Genomic DNA, 12,802 nt, shown 5'->3' on the forward strand with positions numbered 1-12,802 from the left:
GGCAGAGGTGGTGATGGGTGGAGGTGGTGATGGATGGAGGTGGTGATGGTGGAAGGTGGGTGGTGGTGGCAGCGATGATGGTGATGGAGATGGGGATGGTGGAGATGGGAATGGTGAGGATGGCGGTGCCAGGTGCGGTGCTTTTGTACATGCTGGTGATGGAAATGGCGGGTAACGGTCGTGGGGATGATGGTGGCCATGGCCACGGTGCCGGGAGGCGGGGGGGGTGGCGGGTACGGTGGCAATAGGCGGCAGCGATGGTGCCCGCCCGGCCCCGCCCACGCCCTTTGGTGAACCGAGCGGCGCTGCAGAGGGGCGGGATCCCGGGGAGGTGACGTCAGGCGGGGCCGAGCCAATGAGCGGCGGCGGCGAGGGCCGGGAGTGTGAAAGCATGAATGAAAAGTGCCGCGCGCCGCTCCCCCCGGCGCAGAGGCTGCGGGCAGCGGCGGGCAGCGCCCGCGCCCCGGCGGGCGCCGGGCGGCAACGAGCCCATGGGAGCCTCCGGAGGCTCCGGAGCCGGGCTCCCCAGCGGCCTGGCGCAACGCCGGGCAGGGCCGAGGCGGGAAGCGGAGCCCCGCGCTTCCCCGCAGCGTGGGACGTGCCCGGACCGGCCGCTCCGGAGGAAGCAGGGATGCAGGTGAAGGAAGGAGAGGGAGGCAGCTCTCCCGAGGGACTGACGGTTGGAGGGTTGCGGGGGCCCCTGCGAAGGAAAGGAAGGACAGAGGGCTGCGGGCTCTCCCGGGAAGGGAGGATGCGGGGCTTTGGCTTCCCCCGCTCTGAAGGAAAGAGGGTGTCCCCCACAAAGGGAGGGAGGATGCAGGTTGCTCCCCAGAAGAAGGAAGCATGCAGGGATGTGGGTCCCCTGAAGGAAGGAGGGATACAGGTAAATTGAGAGGGTTGTGGGTCCCTCCTGAAGAAAGGCGAGGGGATGCAGGTGCCCCCCCCCACCGTGGACGGAGGGATGCATATCCTCCCAAGGGTGGAGAGATGAAGATCCCCCCCCCCAAAGAAAAAAAAAAAACAGAGAAAGACAGAGAGATGCAGATAATTGTCAGGGAAGGAGGGATGTAGGTCTCTTCAAGGATGGAGAGACCCAGATCTCCCCAAAAAACAAGGATGTGGGTCTCTCATCCCCCAAGGACAGCAGGATGCAGGTGCATGCACCTCATGCACAGAGCCAGCGGGTCCTCAGCTGTGGGTAGGAATTGCTCCTTACCTCCTTCGTTCTGTGATTCTTTCTTCCCTTCCCTTCCTTTCATCATTTCCTCTGTGTTTATTCCTCTGTTCTGTTCCTTTGGATCTTGGCTGTATTCAAAGCATCACAAGTTATTATGTATTTTAACCATTTTATTTTTTGATCATTTTGTTTACAGACTGTTAATTGGTGGGGAAACGACCTTTTGGTCTTATATGTGTATTTGAAGTTACAGGAGCAAATGGGTTATTATTCTTATTCTTGGTTCGAATGTATTAATTCGATAGAGCTCGGGGTTATTAAAAATAATGTGTGCCTAATTCTCAGCACCTGCAGAACACCATTTGGTTTGCAAATGAAACAAATTCAAACTCAGCAGAAAATAGACTGCTCCTGTGTGGTCACCTTGTAATTCTGCTCAAAATTATATTTTTTGAGGGCCTAATCCTGCCTGTCCCCTTGAGGTCCAGGAGAGCTTAGCCCTGGCTTCTTTGGGTAGCAGGGGCAGGGCCACTGATATAACTGTGTGCTCCCAGTCCCGATCTCAATGCTAATATTTGCATCTCTTTTTATTTGTTTCCTCCCCTCGTTCCTTCCTTAAAAGACATATGCCACCGAATACCACTGAATAAGAAGGAGGTTGGATTTTTTTTTTTTTCCTGCTAATGCTGTAGACTTCAGGGGTTGGTTGTTATCTTTGGTTATCTAGCTGTATGAGTGGTGTCAATTCTTCATAAAGCTAGATAACCGAAAGTAAAAATAACCCCATTACACGCCTGAGGAGGATGTGGAGAAGAAAGGGAAATCATCAAAAGGAAGACAAGGAAAAGAAAAAAAAAAAAAAAGAAATGAAATGAAAAGAAGAAAGAGAAAGGAAATGAGAGGAGAAAAAAAAAAGAATTGGGGAAAAAAAAAGACAACTTTTTGAAACTGGAATTAAAACCTGAGGTAGGATTTTTTTTTTTTTAATTTAAGAATCTATGATTTTAAGAGTTTACTGATTCTGTGCATGTGAAGAAAACATCTGTCTAGAGAAAGACAAGGATGTAGCCGCTCTCTCCTCTTCTCTTCTACCGTTAACTATAACTGAATTAACAAAAACTTCCAATTAGATTATGAATTAGTTAAGTACAGGCGGCAGCCTGCAGATCCAGGATGAACTTGCACTGCGTAACGAGTCGTAGAGCATCAGGGAATCCATAAATCAATACAGATTACCATGTTGGATTATCTGTTTAATAAAGCAGCAACAGAGCAATGTTTATTAATGGTCATTTCCAAAATATGAGCATTGAATTCTATTTTTTTCTTTTTTCCTCCCATCCCTTATATGTTATATGTTTAATTTTGGTCCAAAACAAAAATAAGTAGAAGGTCAAGATTAGACAGAAGGATTTGTTGGTTTGGGGAAGGGGTTTCTTGCAGTTTCTTTGTTTTTCTTTCCTCGTAGCTCTTTCTTCTTTCTTTTTCTTTAACGCTTTGCCTATGAATATTTCTCTGAATAATGGAGTCAAGATTCCAAGATTGGGGAATTACAACAAAAACAAGAACAAAAGTTATGTATGAAACAGCGTGAGACTAACTAGGAAGCTTGTGATTTTTTGTTGTTGGTTTTTTTTTTTTTTTTTTTTTTTTTTGGTATGGTTTATCTCATCTGACTGCAAATTCATGCTGATTCTTATCCCTTTCCCTGCATTATCCCTCAATTTGCTCCATCTGGAATCTGCATTTTCTGCCTCTTCTACCTTAGAAGAGAATTGAGGGTCGAGGGTGCGGACTGGGTGCCTCGCGCTCGCTTTCGATGGTCAGACGGACTGACTTAGATGCCCTTGGCAAAATGTGGCAACCTATTTGGAAAGGTGTCTGGATGCCCCTTGGAAGAACACCAAAGCTCTCACTATAAATCGATACACTCTTTATATAACCTCAGAACAGTGTTTTCCCATTGCCTGCCCCCCAAAAATACATAATAAAAAAAATCAAATATTCAAAATTCAAAATCAGAAAAAAATCAAAATCAAAAAAGGATCATTTTTAGCATTGCAACCTCCAGTTGGGTGCGATGTAGGAAAAGAGCTGGCGTTTGAGCCTTGCTGGACCCGCTTGTGCGTTGGCTGAGCTCCTGGGGACCCTTAAAAAGAGCAAGGGATTGTGCCTGGCACCGTGGCCAAGTTGTAGTTGTGGGTGCAACTCATCTGGTTACTCAAAATTAATAAACAAGAATTTTCTCCCCTCCATCACCCTGGAATTCAGAATTAATTCCCTGTGTGGGTTCTCCCCCCACTGCAATCTCAAGAAAATACTCCCCCTTGTTTTTTTGGGATTCATTTAGGTGTTGCTATTCCTGCCTTTTTGTCTGAATTCCAGGCACCCTGCCTGGGTAGTGACCTAGGGATGTTCTTGCAAACTCTGCTTTTTATGCCCTGCCTTGTTCTCTGCCTCCTTCGGGTCGCAATGCGCTGGGTCCATGAGAACTGGGAACTCCTTGAGCTTCCGACCATCAGAAGGAAGGGAAGGTCCCGGATTGAGCCGGTGGGAACTGGAGCATCCCGCGGAGCGTGGTGTGGGATGAGCATGGGCAGCTGCCGGATTTATCCATGAGGGGTTGTCTTGGCCGCCGCCATCCCTCTGAAGGCAGGTGGTGGCCATCGGAGCCAGCTGCAGCTCCATAAATCCGGTCCAGGAGCTTTTATCCTTGGGTGTGCATCGGTGAGCTGCCATGTGCCAGTCACCATTGGCCAGGATGTCCCTTAAAGGGTGGGAAGAACACCCGGCTTTTGTCCAATGAGGGGCTGGGTGTGATGCTGTGTGATGGTCTTCGGGCTTTCTGAGGTGGCCAATCGTGCTCGGCTCCAGGGCAAAGATGGCACGGTGTTGCTCGCTGCGGGGGACAACAAAGGCGCCAGCAGGAATAGAGGAGGCTCTGAGCCAGCATTTGGGTGAAACACAAGGAAATTCAGCGCAGCCCGTGTACAGAGTGCTGACTCTCTGGTCATGGAGGTTGACCTGGTGTCCGCCAAGTCTTCCTCTGGCCTAAGCCTGTGACAGTCAAGAATCCTTCGTGTTCCTGCCTGGCAGGGAAAGAGCAGATCAAGTTGCATTGACCTCACAGTGGAAAGTTAGTCTGATTTTTCTGTTTTTTGGATGGCATTGTGGCAGGCGAGCTTTCCCCACTCTTGAAGTGGTAGCATGGCCACAAGCATGGCCTTCTCCAGAGCCTTTGGAGTTGGGATGCTCTTGCAAACAGCTTATTTCCCCCTCATGCTTTTCTCTCTTTTCTTCTCCATTTGCTCCCGAAGAGCCCGATGCCTTGGTGTGACATTGATCCAAATCGCAGCTTACACGGTGGCCGCTCAAGCTTGCTCGGCCACCCTGATTAACCCTGGTTAACACTCACTGCTGTCGGCTCCGCTTTCCCTTATGACCACGTAACTTCTGGAGACATTAGTAGGTGACAGGCCAGATGGGCTCCATGGGGAGATCCATTCGCCCCAGACTTCTCCATGGTCTAAAATGCTGTGGTTGGATGGGGGGCAAGGAGCAAACACAATGCTGATGTTTCTGTGCTCAGTCATTGAGAAGTAAACGATTCTGATGCAATTATTGAAAATGATGTAATTCAATAGGTCACCTTGGAAATGCTCCGGGAAAGACCCTGGGATCAAGCCTCTTATGGCTCCTGTCCTTAGTGCTTAGACTAGGAGTGAGGAAAGACAGCAGATCAAGCTGTTATTTAAACTAAAGTCCCTCCATGCTGCTCTCATGATATATGGGAGGCTGGGGCAAACACAGCTAATCCTGGGTTGCTTTACATTGCTAGAACTGCTTAAGAAAAAACTCTTCTGGAAATTAGATTTCTAGCTGCAATATGCTGCCCTTGTCCCATCCGTAAGGCTGGAGAATGTGCGGGGTTAAGAATAAGTCTGTAACGAAGGTGAGGGGATGGACAGACGGAGAGTCTGGGGCTGACTTGAGTAGCTCACCCATGGGTGCTGAGCTGTTTCCTCTCGTCTTTTGGTCTGAGAGTGCCGGACTCATTCCCGGTTCCTTTCAGAGAGGAATCCATTTTGCAATCTCAAAGAAATGGTGGGTTTTGGGGTGCTTTTTTGTTGTCATTTTGCTCCCATGCAAAGAGCTTTCCAGCTGTTGGCACCTACGGAGGTCCTCATGGAGCTCCCAAAAGCTGATGTGGATCCACAACCGTTGCAAGGGAATGGAGAGGAGAGAGCCCCTTTGGCTGTTTTCTCGCCCTCGCTGAGTGATTGCCTTTTCCAGGGAAAGATGCCTCCTTGCTCCACATCAGTCTTTATAGGATCAAAAAGAAAAATATTGTTTAAATCTGATGAAACCCCTCTGGGTGGCATAGCAGGTAGGATGCTCTGTGCTCCTCAGGCTACTCTCTGATGCAGCCAGGATGGGATGTGATGGTTGGAGAGGAGGAAATGCTCTCTGGGAGAGCAGAATGTCACCCTTTTATGGCATTTATGGCGTTTATGGCATTTATGGCATTCACGGTGTTTATGGTGTTTAGGGATTTCCATCTTGGAAGGCATCTTGGTGGCGGGAGGTGAAAATAAAGCAAAACCCCCAAAGGAATTTCTTGCAGTTGCTTTTGGATTTGCTTTTGTGTCGCCAGGAGTGGCGGTTCATCCCGTCCCCTATGTTCCCTATGGCTTTGTCTCCTTGGGATCCAACCCAAGCGCCGTGGCAGCGGGTCCTTGGCTCGGGTGCGTTTTCTCCCTTCTTCCTTTTGTTTTGGCTGCTGGCCTCCAAAAAACAGCCCAACTCCCCAAATTTGGACTCTCTTAAAATATATATATAGTATTTTTTCTCTTCAAAGCACCTGTTTCTGGGGAAACCTCAGCAGCAGTGAGGTTTACCACCGGAGCCGCCTCATTCCGAGAGCAGCCACTAATACTTCGGGAAGAGGAAAAGCATCCGGGAGTCCCGGGCTCACAATTTCACCCAACAAGGCATCCCCGGTGCACGAGCTGTGATGGAAAACAGGGATTATCACGCAGGAGTAGGTGTTTGTAATGGAGGGGATGCTCCAAAGCCTGATTTTATTTTCCCCTCCCTTTATTTTTCCGGGTGGAAACTAGGTTTTTTGCCGCTCGCAAGCCATGCGCGCGCCCAGCACGCTTGCCTCCCCCTCGGCGCGCTTTGGCAGCCCCGGGGCTCCTCCCGCGGGCTCTTATCTCCCGTAATCCCCCGGTAAGAGGCCTTGCTGCTTGTTATGACACCCGGAGAAAGCGGGGGAGAAAGCGCCATTCTTCAGGCGCAGCCCCGGCCGCGGCGCTGAATGGGGGGCTTTTTTGTGCCTCGGTGTGCCTGACTAATTGAGCTGAAGGACTTGCGTCTGGAAGGGCTTGAAAGGGACTTTTGTTGCCCGCGACGGAGTTTGTGGAAGGCGAGCGAGCCGTCGCTCGCTCGGGCAACTCTGACGCGCTCTCGCCTTCCCTGGGAAAATCGGCATGGGGATGGAGCGGGGAGGGGGAAAATCATTTGGACCGCCGAATGGGGCTTAGCGGGGGTCTGCGGTGCGGGGATGCGGTGCAAAGCGGGGAGCGTTGGCTGCTCCTGCTGCCGTCGGGGAGATTCTTGCGCTCGTGTCGCCTCTTTGTTCCTTCCCGCTCGGCGGCGCTGGGAATCTCCGCTGTAAAATTCCAAGGTGGTAAAAACTGTGTTTCTCATCAGGATGGGCTGGAAGCAGTGCTCGGAGAAAGGCTGGCCTTGTGGTGGTGGCATTTGATTGACTTGTGAAGGATTGAGGTCCCCGTTTGTGGGAATGGGGCATCTTGACCAGGATGCACCAAAATGCCCCAAAACAGCATAAAAATCCAGTTGTGGTTTCCTTTTTTTTTTTTCCCCTCTTTTCATTCCTTTGCCTCCATCTTTCCCCCTTTCAGCACTGGTGATGCTTGTTTAGCAAGAATTACCATCAATGCTGCCAGAATCCATTGCACTCCTTGCACACACAAGCGTGTGCCATTTGGCAGTGGATTTCTAATGCAAAGCAATTAAGATGTTTTGGAAGGTGGATTTTCGCTGGGGCAGGAATGCAAAGCAGGGGAACGTGCGCGTTATCTCCAGCGATGGAGATCTGCAGGACGAAGAGGTGCGAGGCAGATCGAGGAGAGGGAAAATCACAGCAGATCTTTGTGAAACAGGTGTAAAATGGCATATATATAAATAAAATGTGTATGTGTGCATGTGTATATATATTTAGTAATATATGTGTACATAAAAGCATAGAAAGCAAAAGAGGAGAGCAAATAGGAAACTCATTAAAAAAAAAGAAAAATCTTTTAGTGAAAATGTTGTCTAACTCTTATTTTTGGGACAGTGCAAGGGAGATCTTAAACTTCTCCTTTTGTCCCATGCTAGAAACTCCAAACTTGTTCTTCTTTTGGGCAGTCTCGAGCCAATGCTACTGCCTGTGGAGCCCCAGGACCGGCTCCTACCTCAGGTACCTGCTCCCTGGCCCAGGTTATGTCTGTTTTGTGCATGATCAGTGTGCTCGCTGGAGAAGTTTGCATGATGCTGCACACTAGCTACAAGCAATGAGGAGCACTTTGCACCTCACTGGGCAGCCCAGCACACACAGCCTTCTGTCCCCCTTTTTCTTTTTCAATTGCTCTAATTTCCCTGAGTTTGGCAACGATTTAGTTGCTTTCTGGAATCGCCAGCAAGCTTGGAAATTGAACTTAGAAATCTAGTGATGGGCACTGCTGCCAGGAGCACAGCAAAGCGAGGAAACCAAATCGCTGATGAGCATAATCAATATAATCAATAGCAGCATCCATGTATGGACTCACGCAGTGCATTATTCGTGCATTTGTCTGCTCCCCGAAATATGCGCCCACTTTCTTTTCAGAAGTGCAATTTTATCTTGCTGCAAAATTTTTCAATGGGAAGAGAAAAGAGGACTGGGTGGGAGCACAACCAGAATTGCTGCTGGGGCCCTTTGGCTTTGGCCTTCATCACATTGCTGCGCTGTCCTCTTCCTCTGCAGGACCGTCTGTGCAGCCAGCATTGGGGGGAAACTTATATAATTTCCTTCTCAGTGCAAAATGTCCCAAATGATGCACAGAATACGGGCATGTTTTCTCACATTTCTTTGCTACCGATGTCCAGGTTGGGTTTACAGCGGGTTTTTAATGCAAAACCTGCATTTAAACCTCCCTTTAAGCCCTGCTTTGTCTCATCTCCCATTGACATAGCTAAGGAAGGTCTCCTGTGCCAATGTTTTGGGGTTTTTTTTTTAGGGTGTTTTTGCTTTTTAAATTTATTTTATTTTCTCATGTTTTGCTCTATCCAAGGCCTTGTCCAGCCCATCAACAGGGAGAAAAGCCAGGGGGGACAAACAGAAAACCTGTGCAATTTTTCCTTGCAGCGTTGCACTCTCGCGTGCGAAAGAGTTAACCCATTAGCAATGCCGAGCCCTTCTTCCGATAGTTAGGGCTGATTTGCATGCATTTGCATAATGAATGTCATTTGCATTCCTGGAGGTTGGCTACTTCTGTGGGAAAAGTCAAAGCAGGAGCGCGGGGGGGGGGTTCAGCGCCGAAAACTGGGTGGATGCTCCCTGCACTCCCTGCCGCGATACCCCTTCCTGACACACAAAAGCCACTGGCACCTAGGCCGCTTCCCCCCTTTTCCCTTTTCCTCCCCATCATTTATTTTCTGTTTTTTTCACCCTTTTATTTTTGGTAGATTTGCTCCATCAATTCCACCTTAGCCCCTTTTCCCCCATGCCCTCCGCTCCTGGTAGGGGCATTCGTGATAGAATGGGAGCCAAAAGGGGAGCAACAGGGGAAAAAAAATTAAAAAAGGGGAGAAAAAAAAAAAAAAAGGAAAAGAAGAAAAAGTGGGAGCCACCATTTTAGGCAGCCGGCATGTGTTAAAATGGCCGATGCTGTTCCCGGGGCCTGGCAAGGTGCCGGGAGCTGGTGGCATTCCCGCTACATCCCCGCTGCACCCCGGAGTGTCCCTGCTGCATCCCTGAGCATCCCTGCAGCACCTTTGGATCAAGACCTGGCTCAGGTGCTGGTGCCCTTTTGCTCATTTTTTTTTTTCCCTCTCCCTTTGGGTGGCTGGGATTCCTTTTTTTTTTTCTTTTTCTCCCCTTTTTCCCCCCCCTCTTTTTTTCCCTTTTTTTTTTCCTTCTCACCCTCCCAGCGGGGGCAAGAGCGGGACCCCCCGGACGTCGCTCGAGGGAGCATGGGCTCCATGCGGCCTGGCCTAAAAGAAACCCAAAGAATAAACTTTGAGGGCATTTGAAATGTATTTAAAATTATTTAATTGCAATTTTTGCAGGGGAATGATTTCAAGCACAATTGTCTTCATAAAATAAAATAAAATAAAATAAAATAAAATAGTATAGAATAGCTAGTGGTAAGACTAAACGTAGAGCTATTGGGGCTCCAGGGCTCAACCCCGGTTTCATTCAATGAGATTTAGTCTTATTTTTTGTAGACTGCAGTAATATTAAGAAAATACCTTTTTTGGGGGGCGGGGGAGAACTAGAAAAAATGCAACATATTTGGTTTTCTGTTGTTGATGAGGGTATTTTTTTCTTTTTTTGGCTTTTTCGGGGAAAACAGAGTGAAGCGCAGCTGAGCTCACACCCAGCTTGTGCCCCATTTGGCCTGGGAAAAATCAGTGCAAATCGATATAAAATGGCACTGTATATAAAATTGCCCTAATGAACCTAGGCAGGGTATTCATTTTACCATAGGATTGCAACACTGGGAGGGATTTTAGCTGAAGAGCCAGGTGAAGCCCACAAAGCGGGTTGTCTTAGGGCTGTCCCGTTGCTTTTCCCCATGCATCTTCATCCTGCGCCTTCAGGACCTGGGAAGGAGATCTTATTCTGCAATGTGCTTTGGCCTGCAAATGAGAAATACTCTCTTCAAGCTTGCAAAAATGCACTAAGGCTCTTAGCTATGCAGCTAAGCTGTGTTGCTGTAGCCGGCGCTGCGCTCCTTGACTTGCAACCATTTGGGCCACATTGCATGGATTTTGGCTTGGGAAGTTCACGAGTGGGGCTGGAAAGGGGTGAGGAACTCTGGATGATCCCGCTGTTCGGATTGGATTCTCCTTGGCCTTGTACTGTGGGTGCATATATATATATATGTGTGTGTATATATATATATATATATACACATATATACATAGTATTGCTTTGGGTTTTTCTTTCTCGTGCCCAAGGCACCTTGCTGGCCACTAACTTGCTCAGTCTGTCCAACTCCAGGGATTTTTTTCTAGCCATAACTTCCATTATTGCTGAAAAATATCTCCAAAATGCTCAAAAATGTCATTTTCTTGCATCCAAGGTAACAAAAAGCATCTTGTTTTTCTTTATTTTTTCCGTCAAGCCCAATGTTTGTGGGAGAGGGTAATAGAGGCGCTCTTGTTGCTTTTGTCTTTAATCCAGGTTATCGAAGCGGAGCTGGCAGTGGCAAATCCCTAGAGGCAACGGAGCCACCGGCAGCGTCTCCCTGTGCCGGAGCCCGAGGAGCCCCAGCACACTCGTGCCTTTCTCCTCCTCTTCTTCCTCCTCGCTGGCCATGAGCGTCCCAGTGAGGATGCGTGGGGCTTCCATGGGAGTCTAGATCACAGAAGCGAGTGCCAGGGAGGGGCTAATGTTTTTTGGGGGGAATCCTCGCGATTTTGGGGAAGGCGGAGGGGATCTTGGGCCAGCGCAGTGCTAACGAGGCCCAGCTGAGCGGCAGCCGATGCACAAGCTCGGCTTTGTTTCAGGACAGCACAAAGCTGTCATTGTGCCGGCAATGCGGCCATGGCCACATTATTCAGCCCAAAAAAAAATAGAAAAAAAAAATTAAAAAAAAAAAATAGTGAGAGAGAGAGAAAAGAAAGAAGCGGGGAGGGCCCAGGAGGCGACCCAACAAGGTGAAGAGGTTTAAATCAGCTTAGTCCAAATGCCAATTAAAACTCAAAGAGGATTAGGCTTGGGATCGGCAGAATAGACGGTCATTGTAGCCTGGTGAGGGGTCCCCCCTGCTCCGGTGCCACCTCGACCACGCTTGTGGTCCCTCCATCCACCTTTGCCTCCTGTTTCGGCACGGCGGGATGCAGCAGTTCAATTGCGCGGCAGCAGGCCAAGGTGCAGGTTGAAGCTCGTGCGCACTTGGCAGGACTGGAGGTCCATCTTGGATTGATCTAGGATCTCCCTGGGGTCCAAATGGTCTTGGAGCTCTCCAAGAGGTGCCCTTGGATAGGGTCCCTGTGCCAGGAGGAAGATGTCCCCTGATCAAGGCTCGTAGCCTGAGCGCATGGTCAGCAACGGTGTGTGGAGGATGCTGGTGAGAAGGCCAATGTTGGGTCCCAAGGGTCTGCCCAGGAGCTCGGGGCAGATCCATCCCCCCCTTCCCTTGTAGTCCCCTTGAAGAACTTGCAGCTGGACTGCCACCTTGGATGCCAATGGAGAGCTTCCTCTGGATCCGCTCGTGCTGAGCATTGCAGGGAAGTACACGGGACATCCCAAGGGCTTCCCTTCCAGCACAGGAACATCCCAAGAGGACTTCTGCCACCAGGACCACCTGGGGACTACCTTTCAGTGCTTTCCATTCCGTCCCACACCTCGATTTGGGGTCTCGAAGGTGAAACTGGAGACACGAGTGAGGACGACGCGGGTCCTTGCCCATGGGAACTCGGAAACTCATGCTGCTGTAGCTTGCCCTGGCTGTGAGCATCCCTTGACACGCACCAGCGACCAGGTACCTCCTGGAATGGACATTTTGTACTGATATGGTGACTTTTATAGCCTCAAAGCATCTTCATATCGCACTGGCAATGTGAAAATTGACAATTTTCCACTAACTTTGAGGTTTCTACGTCCTTGTGGGTGGAGAGGTGCCAAGAGTGCCCAGGTACAAGTCAAGTGCGCGGAAGTTGTCCAAGGGACATTAGGAGCTAATCTGGGCGACACTTTCCCATATCCCTCGCCTCGGTGCAGGTTCCTGGAGTTTTGATATTAACTCTATTGATGTTGTTTGGGTTGACAGCTCCATCCGAGTCATGTCTCCCTTGGACCATTCTGTTAAGGAAGCCCAAGCGCATCTGGGATCAGCTGGGAATTCTGGATTTGCTCGGAATGGAGGGGAAAACAAAAACATAAAAGGCCTTTTGGCTGAAGAAGGAGGAAGCATCTCACCTCCAGCAGCAGGAGCCATTTATCCCTGTCTCCTGGCACGCTCAACGTAGAGCGAGCTGCAGCGTGCGGAGCATCCTCTATCTGCTCCCAGGAAGGGTGCCGGCTCATTTCCCAGCTCGCGGAGCACCGGAGCCCCATTCCGCCTGGGAAAGACGTCGCGGCAGAGCTTCTCGTCCTCGCCGCGGTGCTCGAGGCCGCCGTGGACGCCCGGCGGTGGCCCACGGGGAACAAACCCCGTCCCCTTTTGTGCTCGCCGCCTAATTTATGAGAGGAGCCCGCGGCGCTTTGTCCGGCGCGGCCGCGCCGCCGGGGGCTTCGCCTTCCCTTCCCAGCCCCCCGCCGGGGCCCTGCGCTGTTGCTATGGGACCCCGGCACCCATTGGCAGCCCCCCGGCCCCGGCGACGTGCCGAGGGCCTGGGAATGGGGCT

General features: G+C 50.0%; 1 long non-coding RNA gene across 1 annotated transcript; it reads left to right on the top strand.

The window, feature by feature from the left end:
• Positions 1-2,070: 2,070 nt before the first annotated feature.
• On the top strand, positions 2,071-12,442 carry LOC112950605. The gene is made up of 2 exons (XR_003250056.1): positions 2,071-2,143; positions 10,635-12,442. It is a non-coding gene; the product is annotated as an uncharacterized LOC112950605 (long non-coding RNA).
• The last annotated feature ends 360 nt before the right edge of the window (positions 12,443-12,802 follow it).

This window comes from Nothoprocta perdicaria, unplaced genomic scaffold (genome assembly GCF_003342845.1).
Source record: "Nothoprocta perdicaria isolate Ctin4 unplaced genomic scaffold, notPer1 scaffold_323, whole genome shotgun sequence".
NCBI lineage: Eukaryota > Metazoa > Chordata > Aves > Tinamiformes > Tinamidae > Nothoprocta > Nothoprocta perdicaria.